At 45.3% G+C, this 21,013-nt stretch overlaps 1 protein-coding gene across 11 annotated transcripts in view; it reads right to left on the bottom strand.

The window, feature by feature from the left end:
- Sorbs1 (sorbin and SH3 domain containing 1) overlaps positions 1 to 10,144 on the bottom strand; it is a 218,000-nt gene extending 207,856 nt beyond the window's left edge. For all 11 annotated transcript variants that reach the window (XM_050144574.1, XM_050144513.1, XM_050144530.1 and 8 more), the window contains exon 1: positions 10,015 to 10,144. The gene's annotated coding sequence lies outside the window, so the exon portion shown is untranslated. The remainder of the gene's footprint in view (positions 1 to 10,014) is intronic.
- Between the last annotated feature and the right edge of the window lie 10,869 nt (positions 10,145 to 21,013).

The raw sequence follows: 21,013 nt of genomic DNA, 5'->3' as shown, positions 1-21,013 counted from the left end.
AACCATGATTTATTTTTGTAAAATTGCATCTTTGGGTCTGTCTGGAAGTCTAATGTCTACTGTCCTAAAACACACACACACACACACACACACACAAAAACATGCATTAAATTGTTTAGCAACCATCTCAGGCCTGGGGTTGCAGGAGAGTGGAAGAGCACTTGCTAGCATACCCAAAGCCCTTGGTTCATAGCACCACAAAGGTGTGTGTAGGGTGGGTATCTCTTGGACAAATACTCAGTATCAGGCAGCATAAGTTTAACAGCTTGGCTAAAGAGATGAAATAAATTTCTGATAAAATAAAAAAAGCCGAACATTTTGTCTTCTATCTTCTCCTCAAATACCACTAAAAGAACAAAAGAGAAGCTTGTTTCTTAATGAAAAGAAAACAACGGCACCACCCAAGCTATGCCAAGCAGAATCCAGAGAGACACAGTTGATCACCACACAGCAGCTGACTTGGGATCAGCTATGTCTACTCTAAGTGCCAGCTGGGAAAGGAACCACAAAACAAGTGGCCATCCCCTGGCAGAGAACCTGAGGAGTGCTGGGAACCCAGGGGCATCGGTGATTGGAAGGGTAGAAGCAGGACAGGGATAGAGAACAAAGCTTACTTTCTGAAAGTTCATACAAACAGCAATCAGACCCGGGTTCCTTTCTTGAAGGTACTCAGGTGGTTCTGTCAGTCAGCAGACGACTCAGAGCCAGCAAAAGGGAGGTATCTCTTAGAAGACAGTGCGATTGAGTGAAAGCCTTCAGAGAAAACAAGATAACTATAGCCCACTCCACCCGATGCGCCCTCGCGCATACACATACACACACACACACACACACACACACACACACACACACACCAGAGAGAGAGAGAGAGCAGGCTGAACCCTCTCCATGAAAACCTTCGGTAGGAAAGCCCCAGAAATATCTATTGCCACCTAGGTTATTTGTGGAGATAAATAAAAAGATTCTCTGAGGGATGACCCCACAAGGAAACTAACAGGTCCCGCTATGTCCCACAGATGCCTGTCCATCTTAAAATATAAATGAACAAGCAAGGATCAGCAAACATGGAAAGATGGCTCCAATGGGAAACACTACAACCAAAAAAGAAGCAGAAACGGGACTTGGAAGGAACAAAAACATTGCAAAGATCAGCAGAAATTTTCCGAAAGCAATCAAAAGTAAAAATAAAGAAGCCAGACTGTTGTAAGGAGCTGCGGGCTGTGTTCCTGCCACCCAGCTCCCGGCCACCGACTAGCTTTATACCTGAAATAACAACACACAAACTGTATTCATATAAACACTTGCTTGGCCCATTTCTATTAATGTGTGTAGCACCACGAGGTGCGCTTACCAGGAAGATTCTAGCCTACATCCATCTTGGGTAGGAGCTTCATCTCATCTGCCCTAGAGAACAGCAGCCTGGCATCTAAGCCGGGTGGTGGTGATGCCCAGACATGGATGACTGAACTCCACATAAAGCCTGAGAAAGCTTGGGAAAAAATAGAGTAAAGCATGTTTTCTTGGTAGCAGCAATTTCAGACATTTGAAGAAAGAACATCTGTAATGCCAGCAAGGAGACAGGCTGGTGGATCTGGAGTTCAAGTCCAGCCTAGAACATGGAGGGAAAGGAGGGGGGAAGGAGGGGAAGAAAAAGAGGGAGGGTAATGTTGCAGGAACTAAGGCAGTCTTAGGAAATAAAACATGTACACATATGTCATGTAAAAACATGAATATAGATATTTAAGAACTGAAAAGGGCTGAAGATACAGAGACTCCTCAAAATATAAAAATAATAACAAAGAAAACGAGAAATTAAAGCTTTTTAAATTATGAACTCAATCCAAGAAGTCTAATTAACAGGACTTCCAAAAACAAAATACAGGAAAATGAAGAAAAGAAAACTGAATATTAATATGTAGGAAAATTTTCAGACTTTGAAGGATGTAAGCCTTCACCAAAATAGCATAGTAAAGTGCAGCTTCCTATCCTCCCCTGTGGATCTGAGCCTGGGCTTCTCTAGTCAAGAGGGCCTGGAGCTCATTATGTATCTGAAGATGGCCTTGCACTCCTGATCCCCAGGCCTTTCAAGTGTGGAGATTACAAGCACGCGCTATCTTACCTGGCCTAGACCAATAATGTTTAAAACAAGGAAGTTCCAAAATACAGGAAATGCGAAAACATCCTAAATATTAATAAGGTCCCCATAATGATCAAAAATAAGAATGGTATACTAATTTTCAGACTCAATATTGGCACCCTTTAATTCTATAATGGAGGTGTCAGGATGTGGTGGCATACACACCTTTAACCCCAGCACTGGTGGGGCGTGGAGGGCAAAGGCAGGCAAATCCTTGTGAGTTCAAGGCCAGCTAGGTCAACATAGTGATTTTCAGGCCAGCCAGGGACCTGTCTTTAAAAAATAAAAATAAAAAATAAAGAATAAAAATAGATAAAACTGTAATAGAAAATGCCTTTTAACCAAAAATTCTAGATAAGCCAAACCACCAATCATCAAGTACTAGAAAAGAATTAAGACTATGTAGTGTATGCAGGTTTGAAGTAATCAGTTCCCACAAACCCTCTTTCAGAAACTTCTGGAGGAACAAGCCAAAGGTCAAACAGAGGTAGCAATCCATGGACTAATTCCAGCAGGAGTCAGGCCACAGGCCTACAGGTCAGCAATGAAGAACAGTGGAGAAGGGTGGAGGGCTCTCGAAAGGAAGGCCGGTGGGGGGTATGTGACAGAATAAAAACCAACACATGAGAACACAGAGAAGTTTTAAACTGCTGTGTAAGGCTTAGGGGGTTAAAAAAAACTAACTTGAAGCGGTAAGGCCATTAAGTCAGTAAATTACATAAGATAGAGCCATTAAAGTATATTATAAGGCTCAACCATAAACACTGTTTGCTCAGTCAAAACAATACAAGTATTAAGTGCCAATGTAACTAAAACCTGTGACGCTGCCATATTGAAAGGATGGGAAAGAAAGGCTGGGGAGAAATATTATCAGGAGAATTAAATAGTATCAGGAAAAATAATAAAGGGTATAAAGTAACTATAATGGAAAAAATGATTGCCCCTCAAAGGTGTCCAGATCCTAAGCTCCTAACATGTTTAGTTATGTGGCAAAGGGAACGGAGGGGCTGGAGGGACATCTCGCCAGTTAAGTACACTTATTGCTCTTTCAAAATAACCAAAGTTCGGTCCCCAGCACCCATATCAAACAGCTTAGAACTGCCTATAATTGTTATTCCAAGAGATCCAACACCCTCTTCTGGCCCCTGTAGGCACCTGCACACACACGTGCATATGCACAAACTAACATGGATGGGGCGGGGGGGGGGGGCGGGGAGGGGGATGATGGCAGGGATGATATATAAAGGGAAAGAAATCTGTATTTTTAAAAATTGCTAACCAACTGGCGCTAAAATGGGAGACTGTCCTAGATTATCCAGGCAGCCCACAATAATCACCACGCTCCTTACAGGCAGAGAGGGAAACAGACATCAATGAGACCCGTCAGAGCCGAGCAGTGGCAGAATGGCTCAGACATCACTGGCACTGGCTGGGCTGGCTAGTTTTATGTCAACTTGACATGAGCAAAGTCATCTGAGAAAAGGGAAACTCAATTAAGAAAATCTCTCCAAGGCAGTATGCACATCTTTAACCCCAGCACTCTCAGGAGGCAGAGACAGGCACATCTCTGAGCTCAAGGCCAGTTTGGTCTACAGAGTGAGTTCCACAACAGTCAGCAATACACAGAAAAACTCTATCTCGAAAAAGAAAGAACAAAAATCCCTCCACAAGATCAGGCTGTAGTTAAGTCTGTGGGGCATTGTCTTAATTAGTGATTGAAATGTGAGGACCCAGCCCATTGTGGCTGGGACCATCCCTAGGCTGGTGGTCCTAAGCTCTGTAAGAAAGTAGGCTGAGCAAATCATGGGGAGTAAGCCAATAAGCAGCATCCCTCCAGGGCCTCTGCATCAGCTTCGGCTTCCAGGTTCCTGCCCTGCTTGAGATCCTGTCCTGACTTCCTTCAGTGATGAACAATGAGGAAATATAAAGCAAATAAAGCCTTTCCTCCCCAACTGGCCTTTTGGTCATGATGTTTCACCGCAGCAACAGAAATCCTAAGACATGGACTTTGAAGACCAGGAAGACAGGCTTGAGTAGAGAATGCAGGCAGCTTCTGAAAGATGGCATCAGTGGGCAAACAGGCTCTTCTCACAGTAAGCACAGTCTTGCTAGCACTGTGATTTTAACCCTGTGAGACCTTCTCAGATTCCTAAAAGAAGCTAAGATAAGCCTGGGTTGCTGAACATCACTGAGTTTACGGAGCTTTGTTCCCACAGCAAAGGAAAACCCTACTCAGCGGCTGACTCTAGGGGATGGGTTGCCAGGATGATACTGCCTTTTTTATAAACCTTCACATGTTTCTTGTAGTTAATACTACAGTGTGTATGTGTGTGTGTGTGTGTGTGTGTGTGTGTGTGTGTAAAACATTTAGATGCAATCTCCCCTCTCTTTCCAGAACTCACAATATAGGAGGAAAAGACCAGGAAGTCAGCAAGAATAACAGAAACAGAAGAACAGAGAAAGAAATGCATGCCTTTCAGAATGAAGGAGTCAAAAGTAGGAGGCACTACAAAGAAACGCAAAGGCCACTGGAGAGGGAACAAATCTTAGCCTTGAGGATGTAGAAGAACCAGCAGGTAAGGCAACAGGTTTGAGTCTGCCCTACTTCCGGCTTCTCCAGCTCGGTTATAGACTACTGTGAGCACTTGGAGCAAGCTCAAGATAAACACAGCATTTTCCTGGTCCATCAGTTGTATTCAACAGCACAGCAATTTAAATATGTTTACACTAAAAACAGCACAGATGTTATAGAGTTGAACGCAAAATTCAGGCAGATTTCTAGTAGAAAAACTGGAGACTTCAAGGTACTTTCTTGCTTTTGAGGATCCCTTTAGATATTGAAGTGCCTGACGACTAAGCCCTAAGACTCAATTTTAAGGCTGGAGAAATGACTCAGTAGTTAAGAGCACTTCCCAGTCTTGCAGAGGACCTAAGTTCGATTCCCAGCACCCATGTTATATGACTCACAACTACATACAACTCCAGCTTCCAGGGATCTGACGCCCTCTCCTGGCCTCCAAGAGTATCTACAGACACATGTACATACATGTACACAGACACATACATAGAGATACACATATAATAAAATAAATGAAATGTTTAAAAGACTCAGTCTTCCAGAAGGACATTATGATGCTCACCAACACACTTCCATCACAACATCTAGAATTTCCCACCAGCAACCTGCTGGTGTGTGGTTTTGCCCAAGGTGGGCACAGGATACCCCTGAGTTCAACCCAACATTCATGGGAAAGGTGATAGGATCTTATTTTTTTCTAAAGGGTTCTGCATCCTGCTACAGCCAGTAGGGTTTGGGTAGCCTGGGAAACAAGAAACCATCAGACTAAATTCTCCCTGGATGGACTCTCTTGGCAGTAGCCTGCCAGCTTCCTACCCCTAAGCATTACCAGACTCATATCCACCATCAGCACCCATCCAGTCTGAGCCTTCTTATTAAACACATTAATGATAATTCTGCCATTGAAGGAAGTCAAGAAACAGGATACATCTCTTGGGACAGGGTGTCCCTGGTGGCTCACAATATAAGGGTGGAAACTTTTTCTACTGTTGTAGCTGGTTTTGTTTTTAAAACAATAACCACACGACAGAGACCTTGGGGGAATTTTTTTTTTCTAGAAAGAGCCACTACTGACCACAGACAAGAAGGGGGAGAGGAAAATCAATGGAAGGCCACACAGAAATAAAAAGCAGTTTAATTAGGTTTGCTTTTTGTTTTGTGTGTGAAATACATATACATTCCAAAAGACTAAACTGCTTTTAAATTAAGAACAGAGAACATGAAATTTTAATGAGACAACAATACATTAAAAGACACTACAAAGATATATTACTAAGAGGATGAGGGGAGAGAGCAGGAAGAAGGACACAACAGGAAGGGGAAAAAGGAAAAGGATGGAGGAAGGAGATGCAGGGGGGGGGGAAGCCTGGAAAGCAACAAGATACAGGGCCTCACAATGTGCCTGAAAGAGGAGCGACTGAAGGGGCCACAGGAAGATTTCCCAGCGCCTGAGAGCTGGCCAAGGGAAGACCTGCTACTAGTGGCTGGTGGCTTGGGCCACAGACTTCAAAGTATTACCATCTTTTATCCTTGCCTTTGAATGGCTAATGCTCTGGTTATCCACTGCTCACTGCCCTTTAATTGTTTACTAGAACGCCGTGATGCTTAGCACAGTGAAGGTTGCAGGCCAGAGCCTCCCCACCTCCCGAAGATGAGCCCCAAGTCAGGAGCTCAGTTGTCTCCAAGTCGCTCCTCTGAAAAGGCAGTACACGAAATGCTCTCTCATAAAATGTATGGAAGTCAGAAGGAAAAAATGCTGCCTGCATTAAAAAGAGATTCATCCCCTGGAAAACTTTAGTTTTGTGCTGAAAGAAAATAAAAACTACACACACATCAAAAAGAAACTGGAATTTCAGCAGAATCGGACCCAAGTTCAGCTCTCCCCAGCACCACCAGCAGCACACCTGACTCTCCGCGTGTTTAGGTTCTGCCTGCTCTGGCTAAAGGTCTTGCTAGGCTCTGAACCAAGCGGCTTCAAACTCATTCTACAATCAGAGAGTCAGCAGGGAGAGTCTAAGGCAAGATCAGTATTCAACACCTCCTCAGTACCATACACACACATACATACATATACACACATTCACACACACACACATATATACACACATACACACACACACACACACACACACACACACACACACACACGGCTAAGCAAAGGGGCTCTGTTCCTTACTTGATGCTCCACTCCAAGGACACAGGAATGCTCTACTCTTGGCTCCAAAGGCTGACGCTATGGCTTTCCTCTTCATCTCTTGCTTCCTCCTCCTCACTCTTCTCCCTCCCCTCTTAGGCTCCTCTCACAAAAGGGAGAGTTTTCCTCCACAGCATGAGACCCAGACTCACATCCCCATCTGCATCTTCTAGCTGTGACCTCAGACATATGGTCAAGCTTCCCAACACTCACTCCTCAGTGAAGGCTGCTGAATGGAGCAATCATAGGGGGAGGTCCCCATGTTCCCAACATTTAAATGTTCACCTGTGCAATCATAAATAAAACATAGATGGAGAGAGAATGAATTACAGAAACGCCCTTTCCTCTGCAATCTGTCGTCCCATCCTACCCTCCCCCATACACCAACTCACTCTGAGGCCTGCTTCTCTCACTCAGGATCATTCTGAATTATTTATGTACTCTAAAACCACATGAATCGTACCAATCAAGAAAAAGGTAGTCTGAAGCCAACAGAGGCCCGAGCTTCAAAGTGCTTTTTTAGTCCTGTTGCTAAATCCTGAGAATTTAACATCCAACCACCAAACAGTAAAGGATCTAAAATCGCCATCACAAAATGTACTTGTGAATTTAAATGTGCTATGGGGAACCCTAGAAAGCCATTGCTCTAAAGCCGCCCACTTTCCCAAGAACATAGAATAAAGCACAAATCCAAGGCCCAAAGGGTGCTGGGCAGAGCCAAAGTTGGCTGTGCCGGTTCTGGTCCAAGCTCTTCCACCAAATCTCTTTTTTTTTTTTTTTCCGTCTTCTTCTTTGGGTCATCCATTCCTCCTTCAATGACAGAGCAGTTAAATCCTAAATTGCCAGTGGGTGCTCTCTGCTTCCACAGCCAGAGAACAGTCCAGAGAGAGTAGAGCTGGGGTGACCAGGTCATTACCAGTGCCACACAGACAAAGCCCTCTTCTCTGGGCCCTATCCTTCCACACTCTGCTATCTGCGCCCCACTCTATTTCAGAAAAGAAAAAGAAGCGCTGAACGGGTCTTTGTTCTGCCAGGAAGAAGCAATTTTCTTTTCTTCTTTGCCATTATTCTAACCCCATCCCAATAATCCCAATCTCTTCAAAAAGTTTACAGAAACTCTATTGCTATACAAATAAAAGCAGGGAAGAGGAAGATAGAGCTAACAACCCCGGGGGCAGGGAACGAGGGATTCCACAGATGAGGAAGGTGGTCCTTCACCCCACAGGGTCAAAAGCACTTCATTTCGGTTACTAATCGCCTGTAGAGAAGTCACCAGACAGTTATCACAGGTCTCAAGCTGAGAACTATACCATCTTTGACACCCCCCTAAGAACTAACCCTTCCCTAACCTCCAAAGATGACCTGAGGAAGAGTGGCCCAAAAGACCACCCTTTCCCCTCACGGCTCAAGAAGGAGACCACAGGGTAGGGCTGGCATGAAGTTATTTAAGGCAGTAGCAGGAGGGTGGGGCAGAAAACTGTTGGCAGTATCTTCCTTCTCCACCCCTCCCCCTCACAGTCACACACACACACACACACACACACACACACACACACGCACCTCACTCTGTAGACATCTCACTCCCCAAAGGCTGAAGCTACAGAAATCTCCAAACATGTGTCTGTGTGTCTTCTGTTATTGACACCGATGTTCACTTCTGTTGTCCACCCCACTTTTAATCCACCCTTCAGTCACCACCAAGCTATCTTTCCAACCAAAAACACACACTCAAGTCTAAACAGAGGCATTCAAAAATCAAAGAAGCATGTGGTCAGACAAGCCACTCCTGGCCTTCACCTAGGAAGGAAAAGGGCACACCAGTATTGGGGAGGGGGGGGTACTGAAGGGTGGGGAGAAGCAGTCAGAGGCCTAACATGCCAGCCAGGTTCTATTATGTCTCTAGATGAACCTCCCACCTACTGTCAGTGAAATCATTTTGAGCCATTTCAGTAGGCTGGCCCGGTGACAGCAAGGGCATCCCAGAGCTCAGCGATTCAAACAAAAATCTAAAGGCTCATCCAGAACATGCCGGGAAAACCCTCGGACTGGATGAAATGAGCCCGCTCAGAGGAATCCCTTCTGCTTTTATGTAGCAATGCATAATAAATTCTGTCTGCCCGGAAAAAAAAAAAAAAAAAGCATGCTCTGATGAATTTCAAAGCCGTAGTACGACAAGCAGAGGCACCAGGATACAGAATTCGACAGCACATCGCCCTTCAAAGGACCATAATGACTTTAAGCCTCTTTTTCCTTCTATCTTGAATGTCACTACCGCTTATCAGGGAAACCACGCTGGAAAGCTGGGAAGGACTGCCCGGGAAATAGGAGAATGGAGTAGCCTTCTGTCCCTTTGGCAATGGGCTGCCTTGCGAGAGAGAAGCTGTCATCCACTGGAAGGATGAAGGGGCCTGGGCGGTGAGTTGAAGTACCTTATCCCCAGACACACACCCACCACATGCGGGTACTGGCGGGTATGGGCCAGCAGCGTAGTCCTTGCGCCCATCCCGCCGCTCTCGGCTTTGGAGATGGGGCGCGGGGGGAGGTGGGGAGCGGTGGTGCTGATGAATGAACACACCTGAGATGCCTCCATCCCGCCGCTCGCTCCCTCCTTCCTCCTCTGGCCACCGCGGAGGAGACCCTCGGCAGTTTCACTTTCCAGCACTAACCCACCCGCGATCTCCTGTCTCCATCCACCCACACTGCAGCCAGCCCGAAGCGGGCGGACATTCCCTCCTAGCAGAGGCCATGATCGCACTTACCTCCACCTACCCAACCCGAAAAGACATAAAGAAATCTGGAATCCCTGCGTCCTAGCAACTTTCTTTGAAGGGATGAAGGGGGGGGGGGGGGGGAAGGGAAGAACAAGAGTAGGGCCAGGGCGGGGGGGGGGGGGGGGGGGACACGGAGCAGCCTGAAGGCACAGCTCGGCAGAGGTCCCCGGTGGCCACCCGGGATGCTCTGGGGGAGGGAGCCCCCCCAGGTCCCTCTAACAGCTGGCCCTTTAAAAGCACCTCCTCCGCGCGCGCGGAACAAAGGCGCCGCTCCGGGGGCCCGCTGCGCCCGCCCGGGAGCCACCTCCGGAGAGCGCAGCCGCCGCCCGCTTACCTCGCGGGTCTCCGGCGAGGGCTGCGCGCGTCCAGCCCGGCTCGCGCTCCACGCTGCAGTCAGCCCCGCTCTGTTTTTCTGCTACTCCGAGCTGACTTCACCGACACTCCGCGGCCGGCCAATGGGCGGCGGCGGCCAGCCCCTCATTAGCATGCCCTGGAACCGTCCACTCCGGCAGCGCCCAGGGGGCGGGGCCTGGCCGGCCGTGACAGGAAGGGGCGTGTGCGCCAATGAGGAGGCGAGGAAGAGCCCGCCGCCAAGTCTGCGGCCCTGGGAGCGGGGCGCGCGCCCGCGGATACTCCGGGGAACGCGCGCGCGCACCCGCTAACCCTTTCAGCCCTGGGCTGGGCGCGAGTGCGTCCTGACTCCCGGTCCTGTGGCCTCTCTAAGGTTTCGCCCACCGGGAGCTTGAAAGGAACAGTAAGCATAAACCAACAGCCAGTGTGTCCTGGCTATATATAAATTCTTAAACCCTGTACCCTTTGACGATCTGTAAAATGGCACAATAGTTCTCCTTTGGTGGAATGTAGTTATTCACATGGTTAACATATGTAAGACATTTGGATCCATCAAATCTTGCTCATGACGCTGTCACTCTGGTTCTATTCTACCAGACAGGTGCCTAATGCTTCCTATTTTTTCATTTGATCTTCACAGCCTTGCGAGAGAGACCCTATTACTAATTTTCTTTTTTAAATTATTTTTTAGACAGATGCTCATGTATTCTAGGGTGGTCTCAAACTCACTGTGTAACCAAGGATGACCCTGAACTTCTCATCTTCCTACCTCCACCTCCTGAATGCTAAGATTACAGGTATGCCCCCACATACACACCCCAGGCTATCCTCCTGACTCAGCCTCTGGGATTATAGGCTTCCCCACTCTGATTGACTGGCACTGAGATTTTATTCTTGCAACCTATCTTCAAGGTTCAATGGGCATGAATGCACTAACCCCGGGGGTTACTGAAAAGGACCCTCCCCTTAAGAAGCTAACATTTGATGGAAGGACAAATAAACCAGATCATCTGTATATGAGCAAGAGTAACAAACAAGCATGGGCAAGGACAGGCAGGTGTGCAATTTTGCCCTTATGCTTACTGCTTCATGACCTTTTCCAGTTCCCTACAGAATAGCAGAAAGGAATGGGGTGGGGAGATTGTTGTGCAGGTTCAGCGAGCCAGCAAGAAATAGTCTGGAACTTGGTTCTTCCAAGACCAGCTTCCCAACATCCCAAGGACATCCATCAAGGTAGGTGTCCTAGTCAGGGTTTATATTCCTGTGACAAAAAAAAAGCACCATTATCAAAGCAACATGGGGAGGAAAGGGTTTATTTGGCTTATATTTTCATATCATAGTCCCTCATTGAAATAACTCAGGACAGGCATTCAAACAGGGCAGGAACCTGGAGGCAGGAGCTGTTGCAGAGGCTGCTTACTAGCTTGCTCTGCTTACCAGCTTGCTCCCTGTGGTTTGCTCAACCTGCTTTCTTATAGAACCCAGGACCACCAGCCCAGGACGGCCCCACCCACAATGGGCTGGGCCCTCCCCTATCCATCAGTAAGAAAATGCCCTACATACTTGCCTATGGCCCCATATTATGAATGTATTCTCTTAATTGAAATTCCCTCTCTCACATGACTTTAGCTTGTGTCAAGTTGATGTGAAACTTTCCAACATAGTAAGATAGTCACCCTTCAGGCTGAGCACAACTAATTCTTTGCAGCTGCCTTTGGCAAGAATCTTCAGCCCAAGCATGTTCTCAGTTAGCGGGCTGTGTGGTGGGGTAAGGGTAGGCCTTGATGAATGCACAGGGGAGGGGATCCCCATCTGTGAAGGGTCTGAGACCAGGGAACAGTGACAAGTCCTTGCTGAGCACCTGCTGTCCTGAACTGTGTTGTCTGTTAACTTATACCACAGTCTGGACAAACAGCTCTCCAGTCTGTAAAACAATAGAACAGTATTTATTTGCCTCTCTGGTCTGCTGTGCACTTCTGTACTTATGCTAAGAGCTTTATGTGCACTGGTACATACCAAGTACAAACCTGGGGAGGTAGGAAATAAAAGGCAGAGAAACCGAGTCTATTATCTACCTATCAAATCCAGGTAACAGGATTTGGAATAGGGAAAAAAAAGTGATAACAATTCAAATGTTCAGTTTGGGTGGATGGGTTAAGAAAATAACAATACAACCATTTGACAGAGTTCCAGGTAGCTATGAAAAATGGGGAAGTATATTTGGTTATTAAGAATATCAAGGGCTGGGGGTTTGGCTTAGCAGTTCAGAGCACTTACTACTTTTGCAGAAGACCTGGGTTCAGTTTCTAGCACACACATGGTGACTCACAGCCATCAGTAACTCCAGTCACAGTGGATCCAATGCCCTTTTCTGACCTCCAGTGGCACCAGGCATACATGTGGTACAAGTACCTACATGCAGAAAAAATATCTATACACATAAAATAAACAAATCGTTTAAAAAAAAACGATCAGATCTCCCTCTTTCTTTCCCTGGCTGTCTTTGAACTCCTGAACTAAAATGTTCTTTCTCCCTCAGCCTTCTGATTGACAGGCACTGCAGAATGTGCCACCATGCCCAACTGTTGACACATCAACACTCAAAGATGCTTATATTATTGAATGGGAAAGTTGATTGAAAAACCCCATTCATAAGTTTTCCTCTGGAATTATGTACAATTACTTTTGTTCATTTTTGGTTTTCTGATTTTGTTTTAACCTTTATAAAGATCTATCAAATTGTTCAGTACAAATAAAAAATAGTTTTAAAATGAAATGCCAGACTGTGTTCAGGGAAATTTGAAGTTTAGTCAAGATCATTCCTGGAAGTGAGAGATAAACTCAAGGGACTACAGCGATGCTGGAGTCTTGAAGTCACCCCTTAGCAGCATCAACAACTGTCCCATTTCTCTCTGGAAAGCATAAAATGGGGTGTCTAAGAGAAACAGAAAAATCTGGAAAGGACAGGAGGGTGGCAACTGGGAGAAACAGAGAGAAAGCAAAACCTTCTGCGTCAAAACATACCTCAGACATCCCTTCCACGAAGACCTGAGAGGGGCAGTTCACTCCCATGAAACCAACACTTGGAAAACTGAGGCCCTGTCTGAAAGGGCAGATCCACAACTGTGGTCTAATAATAGTTCATAATAAAGGCAACCTGAGAGATGATTAGGTTTAATTATACCAACTCACCCTATCTCCAGCCATTCACTGATTCATCTGGGAGGTAGACCTGGCGCTACATATATGAGGCATGAATGAGACCTGTCTCCCTGCTGCCCAAGGTGAAGCTCAAGGAAGCAGAGAGCCAGTCAAGCTCATGTAGGCTGTGATGAATAGTTTATGTCAACTTGACACATGCTAAAGTCATCAAAAAGAAGGGAACCTCAATTGAGACAATGCCTCAATTGGATCGTAGTGCATTTTTCTTAATGATTGATGGGAGAGGTTCAACCCACCTGGGTGGTGCCATCCCTGGGCTGGTGATCCTGGGTCCTTGATGTGGGAGTCTTCTGTTTTGTGTTGATTTCATTGGTTAAATAAAGAAACTGCCTTGTCCCTTTAATAGGACAGAAAATTAGATAGGTGGAGTAAACAGAACAGAATGCTGGGAGAAAGAAGCCGAGTCAGGCAGTTGCCATGATTCTCCCACCCAACACAGACACAGGTTAAGATCTTTCCTGGTAAGCCACATCTTGTGGTGCTACACAGATTATTAAATATGGGTTAAAGCAGATGTGAGAATTAGCCAATAAGAGGCTAGAACTAATGGGCCAGGCAGTGTTTAAAAGAATACAGTTTCTGTGTAATTATTTCAGGTAAAGCTAGCCTTGCTGAGCTGGGCGGGAACGCAGCCCACCGCAGCTCTCACTACAGGTCCTACAAGAGCAGCCTGGAAAACCATGATGAGTAAGCCAGTAAGCAGCACCTTTCCGTGGCCTCTGCATCAGCTCCTGCCTTTAGGTTCCTGCCCTGCTTGAGTTCCTGCCCTGACTTCCTTTGATGGTGAACAGTGCTGTGGAAATGTAAGTCAAATTAAACTTTCCTCCCCAAATTACTTTTAGTCATGCTGTGTCATCACAGCAATAGAAACCCTGACCAGAGCATGGGTCAGTCTCAGGCTAAGAGCAAGCAGTCTCCACCAAGAAATAGCCCACACTTTAATGCTGTGCTCACCTCTCTTGGAGCTCTTTATTTTTATACAATAGATCCTGAATTTTTATTTTGAGCTAGACTCTTGGGTTAGGGATAAAGCTCAATGGTAGAATACCTAGAATGTGTTAGGCCCTGGGTTTAATCCAAGAACTGAGCCCTATAAATTATGTAAGTAGTCTCGAGAAGGGGCGACACCAAGGCGAATGGTGAACATTCATGTCAGAGCCTAGAGCACTGGGTCTCAACCTTCCTAATGCTGCAACAGTTCCTCATTTTGTGGTGACCCCCAACTATAAAATTATTTAATTGTTACTTCATAACTGTAAGTTTTGCTACTGCTGTGAATTAAAATGTAAGTATCTAACATGCAGACTATATATATGATATGGTTAAGAACCACTGGCCTAGAGTGAAGACATACAAGTGTCTCTCGTATGGCCCATCTCATTCCCAGCTCCCCAGGGATATGGGACCGCTCCTGCTTTCCAGCCCCACAACACTTTGCCTCTTCCTTTCATATGGAGTTTACCATATTTTGGCATGAACTCGTGTATATTTCCTTGTAGTTTTACTCCTCAGCTCCTCTTTAAACAGTTTGCAAATACCACGAGGTCTTAGCTTGTGTCTGCTCATCTCAATGCTGCATGCTACTGTTCCTCACACGCTGCAAAAAAAAAAAAATCCACTTAAGTTTAATTTAATCTTATTAGTAACTCCTCATTTTCTCTTCACGTGCTTCGGATTGTTCCCAGCAGTCTCTCTACTACTGGAAAAAGAAAGAAAAACATGAAACAGGAGAGTCATTCACACAAGCCAGAGTCCAGCAAGTTCCAGCATCTCTCAGCGGGCCATCTGTATAAGAAATCAAAAGAGGAAGAAACAAGGTTTTACAGACAAGCTGGGATCCCTGCTGTCCCTGGGATCACACAGGTTTAGTAGTAGATCTCCAGATATCAGTGGCAAGTTACAGATACAGCAAAGTGTCCTTAAAGAGCCAGGGGTGGTAGGCTACGCCTTTAATCCCAGCACTCTGGAGGCAGAGGCAGGCAGATCTCTGTGAGTTTGAGGCCAGCCTGGTCTACAGTGCAAGTGCCAGGACAGACTCCAAAGCTACAACGGAGAAACCCTGTCTCAAAACAAAACAAAACAAAAGTCCTTAAAGAGTCAGTTCTCATCCTGGCATGGTCGTACAGAGGCAGGGGAGAAGAAAGCAAAACCATAAAACATGTGCCTAAAAGTACAGAACTGATATAAAGGACTGTGGGGGACACCTCTCTGTGCCGAGGATGGCAAGCTCCTGGGTTACATCCCCAGTACCTCAGAAAGACACACACGTGCACACACACACACACACACACACACACAAAACTTAATGGAATGTCACTTCCTGGAATTCCACATTCTTTGAAAGTCTGTGGCTGTAAACACTGCCTTAGGGAAACTTGGTGAAAGGAGTGGAGATTGGCCAGAACACGTCTATGGAGCCAGGTAGAAAAAAACAAGAGCAAGAGGGATGAAGAGTCAGGATATCATATATAAATCACTAACCCTAAGATTCCAATTACCAAACTTGTGTTTATCAAGCTACAAACAGGTGTACAAACAACAAGCTACAACCACAATACAGATGTGTTTTATGTTGTTCCTTGGATAAAGGCATGCATATACAGTGGAACCCCAAGTACTGTATTTTATTTGACCAAACAAGGTTGGTTGCAGGGGTTGACTTGGATATTTTCATATGCTGTTACATAGTCAAAATAAATACGATAAACGTGTCCCAAATAGACTTTTGGTAGAAATCAGAATACACTACTGTCAACCTGTGTCTATAGAAGGGTCCACCACCCTTAGTCAGAGATTCAGAAGGTTGAGAGACAAAACAGCCCACTGACGGTGTTGAAAGACGATGTATCTTTTCGGACCAGGACAGGAGAGTCATTAGTTAGAATATGCTGACTTTCAGACGCTTTCTGCTGTAGAGTAATTTAATTAATGGAGTATTTACTTCAGAAAACCATATTTAGGGTGGGCATCTTACAGCTGACAACTCTCAAAGAGGCATTCTGATTGAGGCTGGAGAAAGGGGGAGAAAACGCAGAAGGAGGAATCAGAGGTTGGCTCAGAGAAAGAGGAAGGATAGTGAACCTGGAAAGCCTGGGAGACCGTGTTAGATGGGGCAAGGGAAAAATACAGCAACTTCAGAGATGGAGAAACTAGCCTTACTAAACAAATGGCAATTTAATAAGGGTGTAAAAAATCAACAGCAATGATGTTAGAGAGAATAACTGGCATTCTGGAAGCTGCGGGAGACTTATCTGAGGTAATTGGAGGAGTTCACTGAGGGACTCATTTCAGGAGACCAAATTAAGTCACAAGGATGCCTTGGGATGGGAAATTCTGCTTCTTGGGCATTTGTCAAAAGGAGTGCTAAGGGAAAAGAGCGTAAGATTGCTGTGTAATGTTTTACTCTCTTGGCTCTTTGAGGGGCCCACCACCCAGCTCCCAAATAAATTACACAAGGAGGCTTATTCTTAGTTATGAATTCCCAGCCTTAACTTGGCTTGTTTCTTGTCAGCTTTTCTTAACTTAAATTATCTCATCTATCTTTATCTTGCTGTATTCCTGTACACCTTTTCTTTCCTTCTTACTCCATATCTAGCTGTGTAGCTGGGTTCTGGCCCCTAAAGTCCTCCCCGTGTTCTCTAGTTGCTCTCCCTTTTTCATCCGTTCTCCTTCTATTTATTCTCTCTGCCTGCCAACCCTGCCTATCCTTGCTCCTGCCTCGCTATTGGCCATTCAGCCCTTTATTAGGTGTTGTAGACAGGCAAAGAATCTCAGCTTCACAGCGTTAAACAAATGCATCATAAACAAGTCATATGCCTTAAAATAATATTCCCCAATAGAAGATGGCTAGGGTACCCACAAGGTGTCAGTGCCTTTATTATCTCAGCCCACCTGTCCTGCCCCAAACTTGGTTGCCTTGTCCTCACTCAGCAAAACCTAATCCTTTTGTTTCCTCAACCCATTGCCCAGAACAGCAGTTTAGTCTCCAGGCCATGCTTCTTAGGGATCTGACCACCTGCTTCCCTGATGAGCTGACCCTCAACAGTTCATCCGAGCACAAAGGCACCCAGTGAGAGGAGGTATGGGGAAGTCACCTGTTCCCTGGGAATATAAGCTCAGGGAAACAGTGCTTGCTTAGCATGCCTGTAAAGCCCAAAGGAAGGAAAAACGGAAGGAAGGAAAAACAGAAGGAAGGAAGGAAGAAAGGAAGGAAGGAAAGAAGGAAGGAAGGAAGGAAGGAAGGAAGGAAGGAAGGAAGGAAAGAAGGAAAGAAGGAAAGAAGGAAAGAAGGAAAGAAGGAAGGAAAGAAGGAAGGGTAGCCCAATAATCAATCCTGTCCAATGACAGAATAAAAAGAGAACTGGACAGAGACGTCTATCTCTTTCTTAGGCCAAGAGGGCCAAGAACTCTAACCTTGCAGCTGAAGTAGAGAAGGAAAGCAAGTTAGCACCAGGTTTCCACAGCCATCTACAGCACAGAGAAAGAGGTGTTCCCAGTAACGCTCCATGGATGTAAGCAAGGGCCCCATTGGAACCAGAGGCAGTTCCTTTGCTTAGACTCAGTGCCACCCTAGACATGGATGCCGGGTCTGTGAGTTCCACTCTTTGACTCTAGAGGTTGCTGGATCTAGACTGGGGCTTCTAACAACCAAAGGTGTGCAAGTTTGAAACACAGCCAAATAAGCAAACCTGGGGTTCTGGGAAGAGAACTGTCTAGCCATTCAATTTACAAACATTATATGGCTGCCTCCTCTTTTCCAGGTCCTTTCTCAGGGCTGGAGAACCAGAAAGAGGGGACAAAGCCTACCCCTCATGCTCAGTCTAATGGGAAAGGATGTAGGTTCATAGGCAGTTACAAGACTGTGCTAGACACTGTAGTCAACGAGCCAGTTGGTGACGTTGTGTGACCATCTAGGACAGCTATCTAATTCCAGAACATTTTCATTATTGCAAAAAGAAATTCTATTTCCATCAGCAGTTACTTTCCACCTCTCCCCTCTTCTCAGCCCCTGGAAGTCACTACTATACTTTCTGTTTCTATAGATCTGCCTGTTCTGAGCATCTCATATACATGAAACCATACAACATTGGCCCCTTTGCCTGGCTCCATTCTTTTGTAAGGTATACCTCTGTAGAATGTACCAGTACTTTGCCCCTTTCCATGGCTGAATAATATTCCATTATATAAACATGCTACATTTTTATCCTCTCATCATTTAACTGACACCTACATTATTTCTACTGTTTGGCTGTTATAAATGACGCTGCTATGAACCTTAATGAACAACTTTTTGTATGAACGTGTTTTTGGTTCTCTTGGGCATACAAGTGGAATTGTGGGGCCATATACTCTGTTTTACTTTTTAAGGAACTCGCAGGTGGTTTCCAAAGCAGCGGTGCCAGCTGATATTCACACAGCACAGTTGGGCTGCAATCTATAGCCTCACAAATACATGTTATTGTCTGCAGTTATGACAGCCATGCTAATGAGTAGTTTTGGCAAACAGTATTGAGTATTGTGTCCTTTTGGCCCTTTGTATATCTTCTTTGTAGAACTATCTGTTCAAAGATTTTTGTCTTATTAAATTGGATTGTCATTTTATCGTGGGTTCGTATGAATGGCAGAGGAGAGTGCCATTTAAAATGTCGGCGGGGGGTAGAGAGGATAAGCGGAGGATTCTTGCCACAGAAGTCTTCCTGAGGGAGCTAATGTCTGGGATGCCTAGGAAGCAGTAGAACCAGCATTTTTCTACTTACCAGCTGTTTACCAAATTTCCCTCCTTCCCCACTGTGCTGGTACAGTCTGACTGAGTCCTTCTCCTTGAGGAGAGAGGCAGCTCTTTCAGACTATCCATTGCTTCTGTAGAGCCCCAGGTGGCCTGACCCTGAATCTGCTCGGTTAATGTAGGTCTTGGATCTCACCTGTGCCTTCCATTTTCTAACCACACTTGAATTTAACCTCGTGACCCCATGGGGGAATTTGAGTGGCTGTTTATTGCCACTGGTTGCCTTGGAGCCAGCTGGCCAGCCAGCCCTGTGGCACTCAAATCCTTGCTGGGTTCTGGTTCCTGTAAGACACCCTATCTAGAATGAGACCTGGTGCTTTCTAGTACCACACACACTTCCCTGAGCAAAGACGTTCACTCCAGTCAGGTCTCCTGAAGACCTAGCAGGTTCCAAAAATACAGAGTATTTTACACACACAATATATGGCAGGAGAAAGCCCTGCAGGTTATTGAATAGCATATATCATATTGTCATATTTAAATTATTGTTTAATTATGTTTAGTGGGGGTATGTGCGCTTGAATGCAGGTGCCTGCAGAGGCCAGAGGTATTGCATGTCCCTGGAAGCAGAGCTGCTGGTGTTGAGAACCACCGATGTAGATGCTCAAAGAAAGAGCATATGTTCTTTTGACTGCTCAGGCATCTTTCCATGCTTCTCTTCTTTGTTTTAGTTATGTGTATAGGTAAATTTGACAGATATAATTTAATTGATATTACTTAATTTTTTTCCTTTTGCTTATTGGCAGTTTCTAAATTTTTCATAATAATACCATCTTGCTTGTATATTTAAGGAAAAATGGGCTCAGTGCCACAAAAGATTATGATTTAAACATCACCAGATGTTTTGTTTTATAAATGTAAATTAATGATAAATTAATGATTTAATACTCTTGTGATTTGTGATTTGCTCTCCTAGATAGTTCATAAAATCATATTACTTGCTAATTGTGTCACTGATGGCCAGGGTGGTTTAGAAACAGATGCCTATGGTTGATTACAAAACAGAAAGTCCTTACTTCTTGCACATACCGGCTGCCCAGGCTTCACAGTCTTAGCACCAAACCTTGGCATATGCCAGCCTCTGTGGGTGTGAAGCCCTGGCCTGGCTTTCAGGGGCTTAGACCAGAATTGCCACAAAAGCATCAGAACAAAAGAATGTGATGTCGTGGGCATCCCAGAGGGAAATGAGGCTAGATTGAAATGCATTTTTGCATCATTGATTTTCCCTGCTGATTGAACCCTGTTTATCTCATTTGCCAGATCAGCCTCAAAGTGCATGAACTATTTGTGCCTCATTAGTTTCCAATAGATTGATTTTGCTAGGATTGCAAATTGGCCATCTTGAATTGCAGCCTGCAGAACCAGCTTTTCCTCACCCATGGGGACACAGACCCACGGAGCCACAACAGTCCAAGCAGCCATTGACATGAAACATCTAGAATACTGCTTAAGACCACAGTACAAAGCACTTTCCATCCCTCCTGGGAACCAAGAAGGATCAAACATAGACTTAAAGCAAACAAGTGTCTGCTCTCTCCTCTTTCTCTCTCATAATGTTCTAGTACCTCTCTCTCTCTCTCTCTCTCTCTCTCTCTCTCTCTCTCTCTCTCTGAACATATAATACATAAAGTATAATGATTTTACTTTTAATAAAAATAGAGGGAAGCCAGGCTGTGGTGGCACACGCCTTTAATCCCAGCACTCGGGAGGCAAAGGCAGGAGGATCTCTGTCAGTTCAAGGCCAACCTGGTCTACAAGAGCTAGTTCCAGGACAGGCTCCAAAGCTACAGCAAAACCCTGTCTCAAACAAAACAAAAATGAATAATGGGGCTGGGGAGAAGGTTCATATAGGAAAACTCCTGCCACACAAGCTTAAGGACCTGAGTTTGGATCCCCAGAACCCAAGCATGAACATTTATTTCTGTAATCCCATGTTTGAGGGAGGGGACAAAGAGAGGTAGGTCCCTAAAATTTT

Source organism: Alexandromys fortis, unplaced genomic scaffold (assembly GCF_014885135.2).
Source record: "Alexandromys fortis isolate MF-2015 unplaced genomic scaffold, M_Fortis_MF-2015_v1.1 scaffold_16, whole genome shotgun sequence".
NCBI lineage: Eukaryota > Metazoa > Chordata > Mammalia > Rodentia > Cricetidae > Alexandromys > Alexandromys fortis.
This window is presented reverse-complemented; position numbering and strand designations above follow the sequence as displayed.